This window comes from Ambystoma mexicanum, chromosome 11 (assembly GCF_040938575.1).
Source record: "Ambystoma mexicanum isolate Mex_15411 chromosome 11, UKY_AmexF1_1, whole genome shotgun sequence".
NCBI classification, from domain to species: domain Eukaryota; kingdom Metazoa; phylum Chordata; class Amphibia; order Caudata; family Ambystomatidae; genus Ambystoma; species Ambystoma mexicanum.
The window spans coordinates 251315430-251338799 of record NC_090934.1 but is presented as its reverse complement, the minus strand read 5'-3'; the positions used below and the strand labels follow the sequence as shown (position 1 = coordinate 251338799).

The 23370-nt window shown below is 45.1% G+C and overlaps 1 long non-coding RNA gene across 1 annotated transcript; it reads left to right on the top strand.

The window, feature by feature from the left end:
- LOC138504695 (uncharacterized) lies at positions 1–21650 on the top strand. The gene is made up of 3 exons (XR_011279906.1): positions 1–251; positions 19963–20051; positions 20596–21650. It is a non-coding gene; the product is annotated as an uncharacterized lncRNA (long non-coding RNA).
- Positions 21651–23370: the final 1720 nt, after the last annotated feature.

Genomic DNA, 23370 nt, shown 5'->3' with positions numbered 1-23370 from the left:
TTGAGAGCCATGCGAGCGACTCCACGCATAGCGTAGGCGTGGCTTGCACAGAGGGCTAGGAAGGGGGCCGAACACCAAAATTGGGGAAGAACTTGCTAAAAAGTGGGCATTCTGATAGACGGCCTGCAGTCAGTTCCTCATATGCCCACAATTGCGCGGCACGAGACCTATTCATGGAATTGATAGCACAATCTCTCGGCTGGGAAATGGCCAAGTGAGTCCTTCATACTATCCACCACCCGAAGGCAGGCGTAAGTACACTTGCTCATAGGATTTGCAGCACGGAGGTGGGTTTGCATGACGGATTTCGGGGTGCTTCGGGGTGCATGTACGCAACTCGGGTTCCGATCCAATTTAGGGGTGCATGTACGCAGTGAAGCGGGGTGCACGAACGGTTTGCGGAGGTTCGCAAGCAGATTTTTTCGATATTTCAACTGAGTAGCGGTTTTTCATACGCATGTTGTTGAGGTGCCGGATACAGTTACGGGACACTCTGCTCAGGGTTCCCAAAATGCAGGCCTGCTTGCGATGGATCCCACTCACTCTTTAAAGGGTGCGTGCATTCACGTGCCTGTATTCACGCTTGGGGGAGCATGCAAAAGTGGCTTTCCTGGCTATTTTCGCTTTGCGTGGGGGCGTGTCAGGGGCGTTCCGGGCGCAACTTGCTAATGCGGTTACTCTGCACAGTAAATTCCATGAAACCGCGGGCGGCGCGTTCTTTAATCTGCAAACAGGCTCGCACAGTGTCTTTCTCAGCGCGCAGCCCTTTCAGGATTTCTGCGCACATTTCCATGAATCGGGCCCTGAGAATGCATCATTATGCGCCCTGCATAATAAAAAACGAATCAATCAATTATGATAGGAATACTACAGAATAATAAGCTACATTTGCAGAAAAAACAGGTATAATGCAATATAATGAGCTAAATCATTACCACAGGAATACTGCAGTATTGAGTGCTGAATGAATGTGCAGCATTAGTACAGCAATATGGCAGTATTATCTGCTAAAAGTGCAGCATTTGACATAGGAATACTGCATTATACGTGCTGAGTATGCAGCGTTATGGTTGGAATACTTCAGTATAATGAGCTGAATGTACAGTGTTGCCATAGGAAGCCTGCAGTGTGATTTGCTAAATGTGTGGCGCTGACACGGGCATACAGCTGCCCAATCGTGACGCCTGAAGGGGCCGCGAGACTGAGGTGTGGAGGCGGGGTTTATACTGATGGGAGTCGAAGGGGGAGCGGATTAACTGTTCCTCCTCGGAGGAAACGTGGAACGACAGAACAGAAGAAAAAAAAAACAATCAGCTGAACTTTTTGTTGTCCCAGTGTTAGTCTAGATTACTCTTAAAATGAAGAAACCAATGAGAAGAATAATACGCATTGATGTGTCTAAGGGGCAACGAACCGTATATGCAATATATTTGGTGGAAACATGGCGCTTTAAAATGAATTGGAAGTGCAGTGAAGATGGGGGTGGGTGAGAGAGAACGTATTAGTGTATGCTTTATATTACGACTACACGCCAGGCTGTATTTTCTACGCCCGCCCCCAACACTGCACGTGTGATGGCTTTCAGCGAGCTTAACTGGCACAGACACATAGCCCCCATCTGCAGAAAGCCTGTCTGCCAACCCCCCTCCCCACTGCAATTTGTGATGCGCCGAGAAACACACCATGCCACAATCTGTGAGCGCAGCTTGCAGCTGCCGCCCCTCTGCTCCCCCATGCATTTTAAGATCAGAGCCGTAGTCAGGACTGCGTAACTAGAGAGGTCTGTAGCTAAGTAGTTGGGGTCACAGAAGGAATGGGGTTTGTTTTCCATCAGAGATATTCGAGATATTTTTAGGGATATTTTTACATTTTAACAGCATAAGGTAAAACAAAAAATATTGATAAAATAATAAAATAAAATAATGGATCAAAAATGGTACACATTCTGTTTATGTGATAAAAGGTGCGAACAAATATTAAGCTACAAAAAATCATAATTCCATAAAAATCCAAATTCCTAGGATAAACACGATTAGATTGATTTTATTTTTATTTTTATATAGTGCTAAATCGCCCAAGGGCCTCAAGGTGCACACGAACATTACAAACATACAGAAATCTAGCTGCATTGATATGGGCAAAAGATTAAGTGTAATCTTGGTTGAATCGATGTGTCTTAATTCCTTTTTTAAACTCGCAGATGGAGTTGGCCTACCGTAGATGACTGGGGATTTTGCTCCAAGTCAGGGGAGCTTGTACGTCAACTCCGGTGCCTCCAAAGCTTGATAGTTTAAATCTGGGTTGTAGGAGCTTGATGTCATCATAGGAACGCAGTGATTTATTTATTTTTATTTATTTTTATTTATATAACGCCCAAACAGCCATGGGCATCGGGGCGCTGTTACATGTGTTGAGTTTAGTTACAGCAGATTAACTTAGTTATATAGTTACAAGAGTCCACTAAGAGGCCTTTGGGATCCGTTGCTAAGGATCTTAAAGATGCGGCACACTCCGGTACCAGGACACTTTCTACTGGCCAGGAATGCAGCGCACAATTAAAACGCTTTTAAGTTTTTTTCACTCAGATTCAATCTTTGAGAAGGCAGCCAACCCGTCTCACACCCCCCTTAACGTACACCCGTGTCGCCATGGACCATGAACCAGGCCGGTGTGTAATAATTAAATATTTATTTATTTTAATTTTGAATAAAAATCAAAAACATTCAATATGGGGCAGCAATCACCAGGGTGGTGATAATTACAGACTAAAATTATATAATACTCTCAGTTTAGCCTTTTAACATAAGAGATACAATGCGCAATTGAAAGAAAGCAAGATTACTTTTGGGTAGTGCTTTTAAATGGCACCACAGTTAAGCATTCCCCCTGCAATACTCCCTCAAACCCCTGTTAACCAAATGTCGTGTGAGTGGAGAGGAGTAGAAAGGAGTCAGGTATACTATGCAACAATCGGATTGAAAATCCAATCTACCACCCCTGAATGGGAGGCAAAAATCATATTGAGCTCCCTTGAAAATTGAGCAAAATGGCACTCGGAATTACTGAATGGTGATTTTACTTGTGCGGTTGAATGGATAAGGCAAGAATGTGTGTGGCTGTATCAAAGAAGCGAGAAAACTTGCAAGCTACAAGGCAAGGTACTAAACAACAGGCATACAGTTTAGTAAATCGACTTTGGAAGGAAAAGCATTGGAGCAAGAATCACACGTAGTGAAATTGCAATTGCTTTGTTTCACGGTTTAAAATAGCAAAACAGATTGGAAAATGACCTAAACAGACAAAATCGGAAAGCTGTTTCAATGCTAAGGGACAAAGGCACATAATAGGTATGATATGAAAGCGAAAGGGTGACTTTTGATGGGGGACAGTATGGGATTCCTTGAACGAAAGGAAATCATGTTTAAAAAGGGAAAAATTTTGCAGACGAACTCGGGTTTGTTAGCAAAATGATTTGTTTACCGAGGCAATTTTAGTGACTATAATTAGTAAAAAAACTCGACAAAATTTTTTTTTTCGAATAGCAACAGTAATTAACGTGAATTTTCAACTGGGAAATTAATTGATTTACTTCAAATAATACTAGGGACTTACACAGATAACTGAATGAGTTGGAAAGAATTGCGCTAACACATAGAGACTAACTCAGATTTTTCTAAGCACAGGATACACAGAGGATTATAACAATTTTAAGAAGTTACTAGGACACTTATAGGATTTCTTATAGGGTTGGACAAATGGCAAGGTAACAGAGCAAAGGATGCAGCGTTTTGATATTGGGGAGGGGTAATACTAAAATAACACTGGAATGGGGTAGTTTGGACCACCACCCAGGCCTCGGGACAAAAATCTGGTCACTTGGGCAACAGCTGGGCTCTCCTCTAGGGACACAGCGGGGCAACCGGGGTCTGGTCACAGTAAACAGCAGGGTGCATCAGTTGGGCTCTCCCTGAATTATTGGGATTTTGTAGGGTTTTAATTCTGGATCAGTGGTTCTGCCTGGATCTGCTACTTCTTTTTTTTAAAGTGCTCACACAGCCTGGGGGCATCAAGGTGCTGTTAGAGGAATATGTCTTAGCTGCGAATTTATAACATGCTTAAAATACCCAGAGGTTTCTAAGCGCGAACACGGGGATCAAACCTGTGTTGCTTCGTGTCGTCTTGTTTCCAAGGCGGGCACGTTGCCGCTGAGCTATCCTCCTGGAATCTTGCAGGGTGAATGTGGGATGTCTGGATCTCTGGATGTTGATTTTTGAATGAAGGATTCTTGAATGTTGGAGTTTTGAATGTCTGGATTTTTGAATGTCTGACTCCCCCTAAGCATCCTCCTTTTATAAACCAGATGACATCAGAGGATTTATACTATGTAGGCACAACTAAGCCCGACCTACCTCTAAGAAAGGATAGGTCAGTCTGTGAATGCCGCCTCCTTCCTGTAAGCAGATTGGACTGAAGGAAGTGAGTCAGTTTTAGTGTGGGTGTTTTTTTGCAATGTGCTTTGTTCTACCAAAGTTACTTTTGCCAAAATCAGTTATGACACAAAACACTTATATTCACAAATGTCATAATCAGGAAAATTAGATAGGCAGATTCCATATTTCAAGAGGAAGACTCCTGTCCAAACGCCAAGTTTGTGTGATATTTCTTTGTTCTCTGGCATTCTTTCGCAATTTCTATGGAAAATGTTTTATCAAACATCCTACAAATAGATACACATGAGCCTAACAGCATCAGTGATAATTGCATTTAAGTTTCATTACCGTCTCATGTATGCTTTTTCCAGAAATGTCAATTTACTGGTGCTTGCGTCCCCCACATGCTAGGATAACATGTTTATTGTTTTATACTATACTCATGTACTGCACTGTCCCTCCCACCTTCCCCCGCACTTTCCCCCTTTCCCCTTCCCCTGCACTTGCGTGATCTGAATGACACCTGGCATAGTAGGATTGTTGTCTGTCCTCCCTTTGTTCCCCCTCCCTTGCCTTGTCGTGACCTTGAATCACTTGTGTATAGGCACGTTATAAATGACATATCATATCATATCATATCATATCATAACACACATTGTTTCATTTTAATGCTGCAAAAAATACATTAAAGCTGTCAAAATTTTACATTACTGCTTCTTTAGGTTACTGAAATACATACTTTGATATAAAAGTCTTTTCAATCATATGGGCAGGCTTTGTTTTTAAAAGTAGTCTGTCCTTTGAAACCCCCAGCCAAATGTCATGCTCTGGTCAGCTTTACCCAGGATTGCCATGGATTTGCCTTTGATCCTAGGCAGTTGAAGCTGAGGAGGGGTGTCACAAGGAATTCACACTTGCCTGTGACAGGGCCAGCTCCTCTGATCCATTGTTCCTGGCTGAAGAAAAGCCAGGAAGTCTGACGAGGTCGCTAGATTCTCCACCTTGGCCCCTTTCATGTACCCAGGGGGCTGGTCCACTTGGGGAAGGTAATTCTGTTCCCATGGGAGGCAGGGATACTTTGAAGTCAGTGCCTGCCAAACCTGTTCTGCTGGTCTCAAAATTATTATTTTTTCTTTCTTTAAACAGAAACCAAGTCTTTTTGGGAATAAATATCATGTATCTTTTAGAGCAAACCCCCATATTCCATCACATTTCTGTGCAACCACAGGGCCTCTTTTTAACATTTCACTTTCAAAAGGCATTTTCATGCTCAGCAAAAGTGCTGTTTTACACGTGGGTTAATTTTTCTTGGATGTCACTTTCCAAATGCGGTTTTCCTCACATCTTTAGTCTGAACATTTCCATAGCTCTGGTCAGTTTCTAATACATAGGAATCTGTTCAACACAAGGGTTCTTTGCAACTGACATAAGCAAAGGGAGAGAGAGCGCTTCTTGCGAAGAGTTTGGCCTGTGCTACCTTTTCGTAATCGCTTGCTGTATGGCCTGAAATGAGATATTACTTGACACACAATGCCTTTCAGAGAGGAATAGCCATCCTTTGATGGCTTTCATCCTGATGATAGATGGGCATGAATGTGCTTTTCTGGAACCAAACTGTGTAATGTTGAAAAGATGTAAATAGCACCGGTGCAAAGTCTGTTTAAACGCAGAACATTTTCTTTTTCAGTGGGAGGTTTTGAGCTGGCAGCATAGCAGCGCTGCCTTTGAATTCTTTTCTTTGGTGCAATTGAAGAAAATACTTGCAGCCATTCTCGGGGTGATCCATCTCACCCCAAATGTGCTCAGCAGAGACGGCGCAGCCATTAATTTTGTAAATGCAAAACACAGTTTTGGTGCTGCAGTGGGAATATGTGCTCAGCAAACACAGTGCAGCCATTATTTTTGTAACTGCTGAAAATGCAGTTTGGTGATGTAGGGGAAGTTCTTCTGGGCTGGTAAATGTATCCCACACCGTGCAAGCTAGATACATACATTATATATGCATTGCATACATTATACAGACATTATACAGACAGGTAAGAATGACATAATAGTGTATAGTTAACATGGCAATTAATTAGTTGAAGAGTAAAGTCTTGACATTTCTGTGAAAGACTATGGGGGTCATTATGAGTGAGACGGTAAGGGGTTAATGGTGCCGGTAAAGGTGCTGGAGCCATCAACCCCTTACCGCCTCATTACGAGTCTGCTTGCGGGAACCCGCTAAGGACGCCTGGTTTTGCCAGGCGCTCTTAGCGGGTCCTGTGAGCAGACCAGGGTGCTAACAACAGGCCTGTTAATAACGGGCCTGTTGTTAGCATCCTCCCCATTCCCATTAAGCTCTATGGGGGCTCAAATGGGAATGGGGATGGGTTCCTTGAATGAGGAATTACCAGGCCCTCCAAGGTCAGAATGGCAGAGTAGTTCCTCATTCCAGGGATCTGGACCCGGTACCCGGTAAGGGGGTAGCCATGCCACTGATAGCGGCATGCTTACCTCCTAACTTGTAATGACCCCCTACGTGTGAGTTTTCAGCTCTAAGGGATGGAAGGAGGTCATTCCATTGAAGGGCTACTAAGTAGGGGAAGCTGGCTCCTCCTGCTCTGACTATTTTGACTTTAGGGACTGTGAGCATGTTAGAATAAGGAGTTCTGGTTGGTCTTGTGGATGCGGATGTGTGCATTCTGTGGGATAGGTAGAGGGGGACAGTTTGGTTGACACATTTGTGGGTTAGAGCAAGGGTTTTGAAGAGGGTGCGTTTTTGATGGGTAGCCAGTGAGCATGTTTCCTGGCGGAAGTGATGTGTTCCCTTTTGGGAATGCCTATGCCTGCACCGAGGGTGCTGTTTTGGATGACCTGCAGCTTATCCATGTTTTTTACTGATGTGCTCAGAAAAAAGGCATTACAGTAATAGAGTCTTGATCCTGTTATAGCTCTGGCTATGGTATGGCAGTTATCCTTGGATAGGAATGGTCTGGCTGCGTTTAAGAGTTTTGCGTGGTATGCCACGGCTGAGGCGATGTCATTGACTTGTCTGGTCATGGAAAGGTTTGAGTCTAGGTAAACTCCTAGAGTTTTCACTGATTCAGAGATGGGATCTTGATATTGTCAATAATGAAGTGGCTTAATTGTGAGTTGTGTTTTATTAGGTTTTCAGTGGAACCGATCACGAGAAGCTCAGTCTTGTCACTATTGAGACATAGGGCCTCATCACGACTTGGGCGGTAACCCTTAAAATCGGCGGTAACGCTCGTAGCGCCGATTTTAAGGGTCTGTCGGATCACGACTCCAAATACCGCCGGCGCAATAACATCCGGCGCAAGGACAGCCGGCTGTACAAGCGCCGGCCATAACAGCACCAGGAACCATTTGCGCTAAAACATCATCAATCACGAGTCCGGCGTAAGCGTATTAGCGCCAGAAAAGCAGTGGATAATCCGCCGAAAATACCTCCAGGAAAAAGCTGGAGGTAACAGAACACAGGCCAAAGCAATAAGGGCACAGGTGGAAGCAATGCAAATCAAAGGCCTACAAAGGACCCACCCATGCACAACACACCCTCCCCAACCCCATTATACCAGCAGGAGCAGGGAGGAGACAGCAATGAGGGCCCAGGTGGAAGCAATGCAAATCAGAGGCCTACAAAGGACCCACCCATGCTCAACACACCCTCCCCAACCCCATTACACCAGCCGGAAGGAGACAGCAATGAGCGCCCAGGTGGAAGCAATGCATATCAGAGGCCTACAAAGGACCCACCCATGTACAACACACCCTCCCCAACCCCATTACACCAGCAGGAGCAGGGAGGAGACAGCAATGAGGGCCCAGGTGGAAGCAATGCAAATCAGAGGCCTACAAAGGACCCACCCATGCACAACACACTCTCCCCAACACCATGCTGCCATTTGGAGCCGGGAGCCTTGATGTCGACTTCTACCAGCTGCGTCTGGAGCTACAGAGGCCAGTCAACCAGGCCAGGTCCCTGGGAGTGCAGGCGGCAGTGGGGATGAGGAGAAGGAGGAGGAGAGCAGTACCAGCAAGGCGGCTAGCCATCCCCAGGGTCAGGCCAACACCCTGGGCCCTAATTGATGGTCAGTTGGTGACAGAATATCGGCTGGACAGGGCAACCATCACCCAGTTGGACACAATCCAGGGTGACATATGCAGCCGGATAGCCACCAGCACCGCAGTACCTCCCCCAGTGAAGCTCGTGTCTGTGCTTCAATTACTTGGGACTGGCAGATACCAACATACCGTTGCCATGATGCATGGAATGGCCCAGTACACATTCAGTGCCATGCTGGGACAGGTGCCTGATGCACTGTTGAATCATGTGAATGAACACATTGCATTGCCAGCCACACAGGCACAGGTGCACCAGCTTAAGGGTCAATTCTATGCCATTGCCCAAATCCCGAATGTAATAGCAGCCCGGGACTGCACACATCGGGCACTTGTACCACCCCAGGCACATGAGGCTGCCTACAGAAACCGTAAACAGTACCATTTCCTCAACGTGCAGATGACATGTGGCCCTGACCTCACCTTCAGCCACTGCTTTGCCCGCTACCCAGGATCCACCCACGACTCCATGGTCCTACGCAACAGTACCCTGCCAGCGTACATGGAAAGGCACCGAGGCCAAAACACATGGCCACTGGGTGAGTACAAATGTATCCCACAAAGCATGTCAATCCACAACTGATGGTGCCTGTCACAGAACCCATCATTCCCAATAGTCAGCAGCATCACAGCAGCATTCACATTCAAGCACCTTGCACAATGAACCTTGGACATGTCCTACACAGCAGAACACACCCATGCAGGATGTAAGACATGTTGCGGCACAGTGACATATGGAATCCCCACCACAACAAAGCCTCCTGTGTGAGTAGCACCATGGCTCACAACACTGACACAGTCCAGATATCCCACCCTGGCCATCTGACAGTAATGCAATTCCAAACCATGAGCTGGCACATCCACGAATGCCCCACACATAAGTAGGCCGAGTAATGACAATGCACATCCCACAGACACTGTCCCCAAAATGGCCATGGAAATGCATGGAGAACAGTACAGAATAGTGAAGAGCAGCAAATGCAACTGCAGCCAAATGGATTTGCAAAGACACATGAGGCAGACACTTCTGTCAAGCAGAAGTAGATGGAAGGGCCCCCTCATCCTGCGACAAGTGAATGAGTACTGTTACATACAGAAACATAGGCGTACCAAGTGGAGAGTACCCCATTGATTCAATTGTGCCCGTAGGACAGCACACTCCACAATGTTATAGGCCACATGCCAAATATGGCAAAATCACACTGATGACAGGGCTCTGTACACCCACTGGACTTACCTTGTCCCCATACCGGCTTACTCTCCCCTGCAGGTGATTCTGGATAGCCCCAGTACAGGTGGCTCATGACCCCTGTGCGTCACCCACACGGCGGCGGAGTGGGCATACAACCTTGGCCATGCCCATACACAGATCTGGTGGAGAGGGCATTTGGACTGCTGAAGGCACGCTTCCGGTGCCTCGACCGTACGGGAGGGGCAATGATGTATGCACCAGAAAAAGCTTGAAAAATTGTACTGACATGTGCCATGCTGCACAACATCTGTTGTCGCAGAAATGTGCCACTGCCCCCTGATGCACATGTGCAGCCACCTGATGATGGTAGAGAGGGCGATGAAGTGCCAGAAGGTGTTGCACATGCACAAAGGGTTGGGCAGAGGGAAGGGAGGTCGGCCAGCCAGGTATTGATTGATGGATTCCATTAGAAATGGGTAATAGGTAAGTTGTGAACATGTCACTTCAACATCAAATTGCATTTGTTACAATCACTACTGTCCATGCATTGTGTTTTTTGTAACGTGATTTATTTTTCCTCCAACAATCCCCCCTCCCCCAGTGAACACCCAACAATCCCCCCTCCCCCCAGTGAACACCCAACTATCCCCCCTCCCCCCAGTGTACAACCCCCAACTGTGCAGTTGCCTCATCAGGCAAACAACAATGTTTCCATGCACCAGTAGGATGGGCGCGGGCGCTTCCCTCTCCCAGGACCCTCCGGTGTGCGTGCCCTCAGGTGGCGCATGGACCGGCGGTTACCAGTCAATTGGTCGAAAACATTTGGTCGACAGGACAATTGGTCGACACCATTTGGTCGAATGCCAAATGGTCAAATTTTTTTTTTTTTTTTTTTTTACCCCTTTTTTTGTTTTTTTTGGGGGGGTCCCCCCCAACCCCCCAACCCCCTTTTTTTCTTTTTTTTTTACTTTCCCCATACGAAAACCCACAAAAAAAATATGTAAATTAAAAAAAAAAATTCAACCATTTGGCATTCGACCAAATGGTGTCGACCAAATTGCAGTCGACCAAATTGCAGTCGACCAATTGACAGGACACCATGGACCGGCGCCTCGGAGATGGGTCTAGTGAACCCTCTGTGGGTGTTGTGGAAGTGGAGGGTATGGAAGCACAGGCCATCATGTGCTGGCGCATGAGGTTATTGGCCTCGCGTTGCTGTTCTGCCAGTGCTGACACGGCCTCCGTGAATTCGCGGACTCGTTGCCCAGAGCCTGTCAGGGCAGCGGTGCATTGTTGCACAACTTGCCGTGTATGCGCATTGTCCCGCGCAATGTACCTGCACCCATGCCGGATGGATTTACTTACGGCCTTTATGTGCCGGCTCTGGACCCTTGCCATTCCTTTCACCTGGGCCTGTTTTGCCTCAATGATATCCAGTCGGGCCATGACTGCTGCCCCAGTGACAAAGGGCTCTCCTGGTGCGTCAGGTGATGGGCGGCGAATTGGGCGCTGTGGGGGGGGGAGGGCTGCATGGCGACATGCCACCAGACTGGACTGGGCTGCCTGGCTCAGATCGCTGGCCCTCTGGACTCCCATAGGACGGAGTGGCCACATCGGGCTGCGGTGTGCTGCAGCGACGCACAGGCACATGGCGACTCCCTGCCTGATGACTGCCTGGTCTTGGGCTTCCATTGGGTGTTGACACCCCTTCTCCATCACTACTGCTTTGCGAGTGTTGTGCGGGGGCATGATGCCCACGTGGAGGTGTTGCTCCCACGTTGGGCTCCACTTCAGGCCTCTCTCCCTCGGCATCGGGGCTGTGGGTAGTGGCTTCTGGTGAGCTGCCGGTCGCCTCCCTGCGGCCATGTGGCTGCCGCTGCTGTCTGGCGGGCTGCGTTGGGGTGAGGTGGGTGTTCCCCCGTGTTGTCTCCCATGGGTGCGGCGTCTTTGGGGGGTGCTGGTGCTGGTGGAGGCACGGTGTTGTGGGCGCATTGTCGGTGTGGCCTCATCGCCATCATCACCAGGCTGTTGGGATCGATGTGTGCCTGTGGGGTACATAGGGGGTGGTTTGAGTACAATGCTACATACATTTGTGTGATGCAGGTCATGCAAACAAGTGTGAATGAAGACAGTGACAATGACGCAGTCAACTTGCATTCCGTTCAGTGACCATGTGGTGCTTGTTGTGGATGTGCATGGAGATACACTGCATGGGAACGCATGGTTGTGGTGGACTGCACTCAGGCTTTTGTGGTTGTGTTGATGCACAGTACCACTCTACGTAGCTGTCCTATGGGTATGGGATTCTATCCCCTGCCCCTGTCATTCATGCACTGCACGTACAGGGTTGTCTAGGCAGCACTACCGTTCTAGGGATGTGGCCCTCACTTACGGGTGTATGCAGTGCCTTCGACACATGTCTTCACTCTCATTCAGATGCATGTATTTGGGGATGGGACACACCTGCCGTTGGATTTATGCCAGTCCCTGCCTCCGCTCCACCAATGCCCTCGATGGTTCCGATGTCGATGAGGCCCATCAATTTCTCCTTCCATGGTGTGAGGTCGGGTGGGGGGGTGGCCCTCCTCCTGTGCCCCTGCTTGCACTCCTGTGCTGGTACAGGATGCCTCGCACTCGCACGCGCAGGTCATTCAGCCGCTTGCGGCAGTCCTCCCCATCCCGGGGCACGCGCCCCACTGCACTGACCCTTTGTGCGACGGATCTCCATATTTGGCCTCTGCGCTGGGCGCTGGTTTTACGCTGCTGCAGCTCATTGTGGTACGTCAGTGCCTCCTCCACAAGTACCTCAAGCTCCTGGTCACTGAACTTGGGTTTTCTGACCCTGTCCAGTGCAGACTTGCCCCTAGTGCGCTCTTGACTCATTTTCAGGGTTCAGATCGCGTGGATGGCTTCCAGTGGCTGTGATATCCGACGGATTGTGATTTCCAAGATGGCCGCTGCTTTATTTCCCATTCCGGCGGTGACGCGTTTCCCGCGTGCTAAAAGCGCACGCTTATAGCGCGCGCTATGAGCGTGAGGTGGCGGTAGCGCACGGTGCACCGGATTTAAGGGTTCGCGCTGATCGCGCTAACGCCTTGGACCGGGGCGCATGCACGATGACTCGTGATCTGGCGGATTATCCGCTGGGTGCCTTGGCATTAACGCTATTTAGGTCCGGCGGATAATCCGCCACATTTACCGCCCAAGTCGTGATCAGGCCAATAGTCTGTTCACGGCCATCCAGGCTTGAATGATTGTGTATATGGCGTGGAGGGCTCTTGGGTCAGATTCATAGTCACCTGTTAGTGGGAGGAGGATTTGCGTATCATCCGTGCAGTTGGTGTAGGTGATACCTAATGAGTCCAGGATGTGAGAGAGGGGTCTAGTGAAAACATTGTAGAGGGTGGGTGAGATGCAGGACTCTTGTGGTACTCTGCATAGGATGATGGAAGGTGAGTCAGAGGCAAGGTCGGAGAAGACTTGCATGGTCTTGCCTTGAACGAAGGAGGTGATCCAGGCGGTGGCATTAGTTGAAAAGCTGGCTGTCGAGGTCAGGTGGTGACAAAGGACCTTGTGGTCGACAAGGTAAAATGCAGCAGAGAGGTCTAGGAGTAGGAGTAGAGCAGGTTAACCTGAGTCTCTTGCGTCATCCATTTGATTTTTCAAATCAAGTAGGGCGGTCTTGGTGCCGTGCCCCGGGCGGAACCCACATTGACGTAGCCCGAGAAGTTTATTCTCCTCTAAGAATTGTTTCACTTGTACATTTGCTGCTTTATCCAGTATTTTCAGCAGGAACAGGACAGTGGTTATGGGCATGTAGTTGTTAGGTGATGTGGGGTCCAAGATGTGTTTGTTTAAGAGCGGGCGGACCCAGGCTTCTTTGAGGCAGGCATGTAACTGTCTAGTGGCGAAGGATGCTGTAGCGAAAGCTGCCAGTAAGAGAGCAAGGGTGCTGGCATAGTCCTTGATGATGGCTGCAGGGCAGGTGTCTCCTTTGAGGGTTTGATGGATTTCATGATATTGATGATATCCTGCTCATGGATTTCCTTGAATGAGAACGTAGTGGTTGGTCCTTTGGTTTGTGGCAGGTTAGGGAGTGGTGGTTGAGTCAGGGTTTGTTGGGTCACTTTAATTTTGGTTTGAAGGCTGTCTAGTTTGTTGAGCAGGGCTGCTTGGATTTCATCGCACCAGGACCTATCTTTAGTGATATTCTGAGGGGGGGGGATAAGGGTCTCTAAGTCTCTGAAGATAGAGAAGATCTCTTTAGTATCGACTGACTAGTGAGCAACTTACATTGTGAGGGATTAAACGGTTAGACAAGTATTGTGGTGCTTCCGAGTTACAGCACTTGAAGGTGAGGAAGAGAATTTTGTGCGGGACACATTGTTTTACTATGAGCCATTGAAGAAGAGCATGTTTTGTAATTATACAATTTCCTCTGTAAATAGGGCTGTGAATCTTGGCTCTTCCTGGGTTGATAAAATGATGCATACTTTCACACTAAATGGCAGTTGTTGCTGGTGAATTTCTTACTTCAGGGGCACAAACATTTCCAATGAATGTGCGGGACAGACCTAGTACAGCGAGGGAGCACAAAGCAACCCGAGAACATGTTTAAAATAATGGATGAAAATGTAGCATTTCACAGAAACTATCTGTGAAAGATCGTTAAAAAGCCACACAGTTTACAAGCTATTTTGTAGGGCAAGACATGAAAAAAATCCATTAGAATGCAAATCACTGGCAGTGCATCAGAACATTTTCCAATTCATTTTCATGACATTGCTTTTAAAACCTGTAAAGAAATATCATGTAACACATGTCCTTACTGGCTCTGCCATTATATGCCAGTATCCCCACTTAAGAACATACACCTGTTGACTTTGCCCTTAAATCCAGTAAAAGAATGCCAGGCCACAGTAATAAAAACATCATTGCTGGCTGTAGAAATGTACCCCCATCATGTAAGAACACACATAACATTGACTTTTCCCTTAATGCCAGCAAAAAAGCCATGCCACAGTACAAAAACATGTTTTTGCTGGCTGTACCAATGCTCCCCCATGTAAGAAGACTCAGCATGTTGCCTTAATAAAAAATGCCATGCCACAGTAAAGAAAATATGTCCTTTCTGGATGTGCCAATATATACCAGTATCCCCGCATAAGAAAATACCCCTGTTGACTTTGTCTTTAACTTCGGTAAAAAATGCCATGCCACAGTAAGAAAACATGTTTTTGCTGGTTGCACAAATGTCTCCCATGTGAGAACTCTCAAGATGTTGAATTTGCCCTTAATTGCAGTTAAAAATGCCATGCCAAAGTAAGAAAATATCCAGGCTAACTGTCATAATGTAGTACACAACCCCCCAACCTCGCCTCCATGTAATAACACTTATCAAGGTGGCTTTGCTCAGAAATGCCGCTAAAACATGCCATCAGACTGTAAGAAAATATCCATGATCCCTGCACCACAGACACACACACAGCCTTTCACTAATCAGTCACACACCAATACAGCTTCACTCGCATTCATTCAGACGCACACCCAGAACAAAATTAAGACGAGTGTGGGAGCCCATCTACTGAGAAGCACCATGGTTCAAATTACCTGATCTATGAAATATATTCCACTCAGGAGGGTCTACAACCATGTTTTAGCTCACCGCACCCTTCACAGAGGAGAAAAAACCATTTGAATCTCAGTCTGGTCCGACCCGCAAGGGAAGTCCAGCACCGACATCCTAAGCAATTCTCCTTGGAACAAGAGTAGCATCTGTAACCCCAGACTAGTGTTTCAGTCTTGTTGGGTCTCTTCAGTGAGGTGAAGTAGAGACTTTTTAAGGCACAGTGAGCAAGGGGTCCATGTCTGGATTACACTGGTTACTTAGGATGAAACCACAACTATTACAAAATTAAGAAGAATATGGGATACCCTCTACTGAGAACGAACATGGTTCAAATAACCGAGTTATCTTCAGCAGTTCCTGGTTAACTCGCTGGTATGGGATTACTTGAGGCTCAAAATGAACATGGTTAACACCTTAGAAATCATGGGGGCATGGCTTAACATCCTGCAAAACCAACGCTATTGCCGTTTGTGCGACGAACCCTGTCTGGAAACAGCCAGATATCTTCTGAGGAAGTGTAAGGCTGTGCTTGTATTGAGAACGAGTACCATGAAGGCAGCTGGAATTTGTAATAGTACAGAGGAGAAAGAGCTTTGGTTCCTCTTGATGAACGGTAACAGCAAACCTAGCATTATATTCTTTAGTATGATGTGGAAAAAAGTAACACTTATACTGAAAGCCCTAGATGTGCACTGAGTGGAGCGGGAATTACAGGGGATGGTGTGGGTGGCCACCATCTACCTAATATCTCAAATTTGGAAGAGCGATGGGCTGGTTGTGATTTGGGCACGGGATTCCGAGGGGGCACTGGGTGGAAGCCTGGGTTGTTAAACCATATATTAAGAGTGGGAATCATTATGTTAAATATTGGTGAGGAGTGGAAGCATTTTCTTTAAGGGGACCATAGGGAAGGGTGAGGTGGACAGAGATGCTCTTGTTTTAATGTTGTGTTGAAAAGCTGTCTTTTGTACTGCTGTATAACACGTTACATAAAAACAAAGAAAACAAAAATAACCTGTTCTATGGAATTCCGTCCACTCAGGAGGGCCTGCAGCCAAGTTTTAGCCCACTGCACCCTTCACATAGGAGAAATATCCATTTGCATATCAGTCTGGTCCCACCTACAGGGGCAGTCCAGCACTGAAATGCTAGGCCATTGTGCTGTGAACAAGAGTACTACCAGCAACCCCATACAGGTGTTTTGGCCTTGTTGGGCCTACTCAGTGAGATGGAGCAGAGCACCTCTAAAGTATTTTTGAGCAGCCTTGGTTACTTTTAAATTTTACAGAATTAGGAAGAATCTGGGAGTCCCTCGTCTGAGAACAAACATGATTAAAAAAAACGGTCCTATGGAATTTCTTCCACTCAGGAGGGTCTACACCCACGCTTTCGCTCACTGAAAGGTACAATGAGTTAACACGTGGTTGTAAACCCTCCCAAGCGGGCACCTTCTCATAGAACAAGTTATTTGGCCATGTTTGTTTTTGGTTGGGGGGTTCCCAGAACTTGTTGTGCACATCCGGAACATTCACATGGCATTAATTTTCACATGTGCACTCACACACATAACCACCATGCACGCTGCATTCAAATTCATGCACGCACTTACACTGTGCGTGTATACACACACACCCCACATGCACACAAACACACATACACATCCTTGTACACATGAATACACACATACAAAAATGCTTTTTTTCTTACCCGTTTCACTTCAACTCCAGAATTGATGCAGCAACGTCTCATCAGATACTCTCTCCAGCCATGCCAGCTATTGAGCTCCATGTACACAGGAACCAGGATACAGCTGACCATCACATATTATTGCAGACTACTGCAAGAGAGGAATTGAGAGAAAAAGGATGCTAGAAAAGTAAAGAAGTGAAATTAAAAGCAGAAAGTATTGTCAAAATACGCCATAGAAGGCGCGAGGTTGACTAGTGGGGAAGGGTCATGCTCCCAGCAAATTACAGGTGAATAACCAAAGGCAGTATTAATCAGAACAATAATGGATTTGCTCCACGAGAAAGGAGAGGATTTCGAGGAAGGGGCTTTCAGAAAAATCAAGGGAAATGGCAAAATAATCAGGGAAATTTCCACAGTAACTGGGTGGGTTTCAAAGCACGCAGAAGAATAGTCAAAGCATGCAGGATTGGAAAATTAAGAGACCTCCTGTATATTGGACATGCGGTATGTCAGACCACTTTGTACGCATGTGTAGAAGCCAAGGATTCATGCAGAATGGGCAATTCTTAAGAGAAGGGGACAGCATACCCCCTAGTGCATAGCTCACAAGTCAAGGAAGGGCTTCGCCCAGGATCAGACATTGTATCAGACATAAGCGCTGGGAGTGTAGCAGGTACAGCAGTTTAGGAAAGGTGCAAAACAAATGTACTGCAGAGGGCAAGTAAGTGAGCCCACATGCAGGCTCAGCAATGTGCAAACATGAAATAAACAATGACACGTAGGAACTAATGTGTTGGGTTTAACTTGGAGAAATGATTTTACAAAAACAGAAGAACGCATGCATCCACAGCAGGACTGCCTCACAGAAGTGGTTTGATGCATTCAGAATCGTTAGTGGCACTAGGTTTTAAAGTTGCCAAGAATTAATATGGCAAAGGGAGAACAATTTTTGTTCTAAGTGGTAGACATTGGGCCTGTATGTCCATGGAGCAAGGACAGAAAAGTGGTGAATGAATATTAGAAGGTTGAGGATGGTTTTTGAAGACTATAAGTATAGTTTTTGTTTAGTGAGAAATTAGCAATCTCTGGAGGAGAGTGTGTTATGACGAAATTTTAGTATATTTGTAATAGGCACCTGCTAGTATTTGAGGAAAGGATTGGATGACAAAACCTAAACATGATGATTTTGTTTAGTGAATTAGGGATCGAGTGTTTTGTTTTGAATGTGTGTGCATCCATAGTGGCATGTACAGGCATGGCAAGAACCCGATGATACGTTTCTGGTAGAGATCGAAGGTTTTTATTATTGTAGCAAAAACACAGTATTATAGATAACTGTGTGACCTAGTGGAAAAATGGTGAGAGTATTTGGTGTATTCAGCCTCAGACCACAGATATTTATGAACAAAGAGGGGGAGCAGACGACCTTCATAAAATTAGAAACAGCCATAGAGTAAGGAAACATGGTAAATGATCAAGGATTGGATAATAAAAAATGGATCATGGAGGACAGTAATGGTTCTCATAAAAAGGTTTAGGTTAAGTAAAGTCATGAATAGCGATATATCTAGATAAGGCTTAATGAAAGTATGAAGTGGTGCTTTCTTCAAAGACATCACACATTAAAAGGAAAGGAAAGGAAACATTTTAGTACACATGGCGATACTGTAGCAACATCCAGTATAAATTAAAGAAAATTGGAGAGAGTGTCAAAAACCGATAAGTGGACTTTGGGCCTTTTTGGCATGGGTCCAGAAAAATGAAGTAGGAGAAAATGAAAATAACTAATTTACCTTAAACGGTATAGGAATGAAGCTCAGTTTAAAAAATTGACGTCATTTGGATAAAATAAGAATATATAAATAAATAAATAAAAATGAATGAAAGAGAAAAACAAATGAAAAATGATTGGATGAATGAATGAATGAATGGAGAGGGAACTAAACTCATCATAAAATAAGCAAAAATCCAAAATTTGTACAAAGAAACAGCATCAATGAGGGTTAAAAGCCAACACTGAAATAATTGCGCAGAGCATTAAAGAAGCATTAGGGAGTAACGGAGAACCAGAAAAGGAGTATGGTTGCCCAAAATTTGGGTTAACCAGACAAGGACAATTTTGAACAGAGCCAATTCAAGGAGAAAATACAAGGGTAAGTAAATTACCATTATTTAAGTGCCTGTAACGATGTTGGTTTTTGTTACAAATGAAAATCATGGACCTTGTGTGAACATAGGAGGAATGTCTGCATGGCCTAAAGTAGGGGGAAAAGAAAAAAGAGGTAAGTACTGGTTCACACTACAAGGGTGTGGACATACTATTGATCATTATTAAGGGTAAGAGAACCCCGGTGAGTAACAGAAAAAAGAGGCAGATAGAGACAAAGTGTCTTCAACTATGTAGCCATTTTTCCCAAGATAGGTGCAATCAGGTGTGAATAGAGCAGCATATAGATGCAAGCATGGCCACTTCAGACAAACGCAGAACATAGAAGACGTCAGATGACAGGTGGGTAAACTTTTAGAAATTTCAATAGTTGGCAGAACGCCAACAAGGGCAGAGTTTAAACATATACATATAGAATAGGCAAACAATGTAGTTTTATTATATAATATGAAGGCACATAGTAAGAATTGGTGTCATAGTCTAGAAAAACAGGGGTAGACTAGATCAAGCATAGTGGGGTAAAGAGGAGAACTGGCCTGGTGAAAAGTGTTATTGTTTTGTGCACCAACGAATTAGGGAAAGCCTGTTAGATGGGCTGAAAAAAGATAGAAGCCAAGCCAGAAAATAATTGTATTTGTTCGGAGCAAGGAGACAGAATCTAGGTTAGGAAGTAACTTGACCACCTTGCCAGTACCCAAATGACTTTTGTCTCTATTTCGATTTTTTACAGAGAACTGGGATCCCTAACAAAAGATATCCTCGTCTGCTACGGATGCGCCTAGGAGATGGAGAAGAGGACGACATGCCTATTTTATTGATGTATAAAATGTATTATTTTAAGTGTCTCTACATTTGAAAATGTCAATGTATAAGGAAAGGATAAGTATTTCCCCTGAAGGGATACTATTCTTGTAAATGAAAAAGAAAAAGAGAAAGTCCAGAAGACATAAGGGCAGAAAAAATGAGACAGGCAAATGTATTTATTGCTTAAAAATATATTTTTATTGCAAACAAATCAGGTTCCAGCAGGTTGACCATATACAGTGGGAACAAATGTGAATTTGTGCAAAAAAGGGGAGAGAATTAGTCGCTTTGTAAACACAGAACTAAATTGTCAGATAGCTTTGTCTAGGAGGCAGGGATGTCCAGAACATTTTTAAATATAGTTTTTCTAGCAGGCAGGGATGGTCAAAAAGAAAAACAAAAAAAATATATATCATCTAAAATTAAGTTTGTTTAGAAGGCAGGTGAATTTTGACAGAACATACAAAAAGGGCTTTAAGGGGCTGGGTTGAGAAAAAATGTATTGATGATAGAGACATACTTATTTGTCAAAGGAAACTCATTCAGTTTTATATTACAGATGGATAACGAGGGACCTATATGCCTCAGGAGACTGAAAGCTTCGAAACACGTGAAGAGAGAGAGGTCACAGAGGAATCCAACTAAAAGCCCCGTTAGAGTAACCATTGTTCTGGATGTTTCTGCAAACAACACCCCATCCTTGCGTTCCCTTGCTAAAAAATGCCCCTTCTTGTGGACTTTTGAACAAAAAATTCAAAATATGAATACTAGTGCTCTATGGAAAAAAGAGAAACTCAAATGTGAAAGTACCGGCCTTTGGATTAAAGGGCCTAAGGACTTGTGCAAGGCAGCCCAAAAAAGAGGACAAAATCAATAGGACACAGACGGTCCATGGATGCTAAAGGTCAGGTGGAAGACATGCGAGTGGAAGAGATGAGAAGAAAAATATCCTGTGTATCCTGTGTCTTGCCTGCTTGAGGAAATACACCGGATGGCTTTTTGAAACCAGTCTGAGTGTCCTGCTTTGCTCCAGAGTGTCTTCTTTGCCCAGAGGTGCCAATGCCCAGGAGAGAGGGTGATGGGACCCTCCTCTACACTTGAAGCAGTCCTGTGTGTTTTAGTCACTGATGTCTTTATGAAAACAAATTCAAATCCTGTGAGTCTTCATCAAGGGGAATTGAAAAGAAGCATGTTTTAAATCTATTACAGTGATATATTTGGCTTTAGCTGGGATTTTACAAAATATTGTAGCAGGTTTCGGGACCAAAAGAAACTCTGCTTCAACAATATTGTTTAGGGGCAGAGATCCTGAATACATCTCCACGACCCCCCAGTTGACTTCTTCACTGGGTACACAGCCGTTTTCCATGGGGCCACTGATGGCACTAATATTCCCAACTTTATTAAAACTGAACTGGTCTCAACCATGCCTTCATCTGATTCTCTAGACATAGAATACTGTTTTGCACATGGTAGAATTGCTACTGATTTAAGCTTGATTTTCACTGCTCCTGCTCCTCTTAATAGACCCACGTCATATGGACTGTTGGTCCATAAGATATCTGGCACCTTTTCTGAAGCTTTCTGAAAAAATTACAGTTTCTTTTTTACCAATGCTATTCTCTGTGGTATTTCTCTATTCTCATATACTTATGAAAAATACTGACTCATCGTCTGAATATTCATCTGTGAAGCAGTCTTTGTCTGTCAGTCTGTATCCTTCCTTAAGGGCTATCACTGTCTTCCATGCTCTTCCCTCATCATCTGTCCCATGAACAACTACCCTTTCTTTATTTACGCTGCTGCCTCTAACTTTATGGGAATTACCTGTCCCTCCTCATCATCCATATGTATTTTTGGTTTAAATAAAACCCATCAGGTATTCTCAATATAATCCCTGTCAATGCAGGAAACCATGTCAGCAAATTATTTACTCCATACAAAAAAAATTGTGGATCTAAAGGTACCCCTCGTAATGCCTTTTGGCCTGTAAAAGCTAGTATAAATTCACTCACATTCACGTAATGTATCCCTCAAGTTCGAACACACTATCCCTTTGTCCATAAAGAATATCATCATATTTATTTTTGTCATCAAGTCACTTGATAATATGTTAACTGGTGTCTGCCAATAATATGATAGTGACATTGACATGTTATGTTCAACTATGGAAAGTGGTAATTCATCAGTAAAAGGAACCAAACGTTTGACCCCAGAGAATCCCTGCACATTCATGGCAATCCCAGGCATTGGGTATTTCCCTCTCAAACACAGGAACTATTTGATCCCATGTGCACAAGGAATGAAAATGTCTTGCCTCTTATTGTTACCGTGACACTTGGTTCACTTGTGGGTCTGGTGTCACAGATATTACTGAACACATCAAGTCACTCTGTGGGCTTTCCTATTGTGGATATAAATTCATCCCAGGACTCTTAAAAGGGTTCCCCCCCACTACTGTTACGCTCCTTATCCTGGATGTGGAAGCCTGTGGAGCTCCTGTGTTTACTTTCCATTGTGGCACTGTTGCTTGTTGCACCGGTGTGTACTGTGGTTGCCGTGCTTGTGATTGTTGTGCCTGCATGGGTGCTTGCTCTGTTTGCCCTTATGGTGACTGCATTTGTTGTGGGATCTGCTGTGCTTGCTGTATAGGGGGTACACTTGTCTGACACTGTGTGTGATCTTGGGCATAATATTCCTGTGATTCTGTTTTGTACTGTGGAGACTAGCTCATTCCCCCTCTTGGAGGTTGTCTGTTCTGTTACATGCCTCCTCCTCTACTTCTACACCTTCATGCTATATGCCCTGTTCTCCCACAATTCCAGCATTGTTGTGGCTATCCCCCATTAAGACCTCCTCCCCTTGAGGGTTTTGAATTCCTCCTCCTCCTCTAGGTGCATTCCCTCTACCTCTTGGCCAAATGTTATATCCACTCTGATCCATAGGATGCACTACATTGCTTTGCTGTGCTTCTTGTGTGACCACACCTTCACCATTTGTCAATTCTGCTCCTTCTATGGTGAATTTTGACAATTCTTTCTGTACTAACTTAATATCCTCCTGCTTTCTATTCTCAGCTTTTTTCTTATTTTTCTCTTGCAACAACCAACAATGATGTACAATAGTCAACCGTATTTCTGGCCATGGCTTCGCTTCCATCCCTACCTGTTTCTGCATGTGCCATTGCACTGGTTCGGGCATTCCCTGACATGAAATATGATAAAATAATGCCACTGTTTTATCCCATTGTTCTCTCGTCTCGGGATGACAACGTTCCTGAATCTCCCCAATAAAGGCAACAGGATCTTCGTCCTCTCCCATTTTCCTAATCATA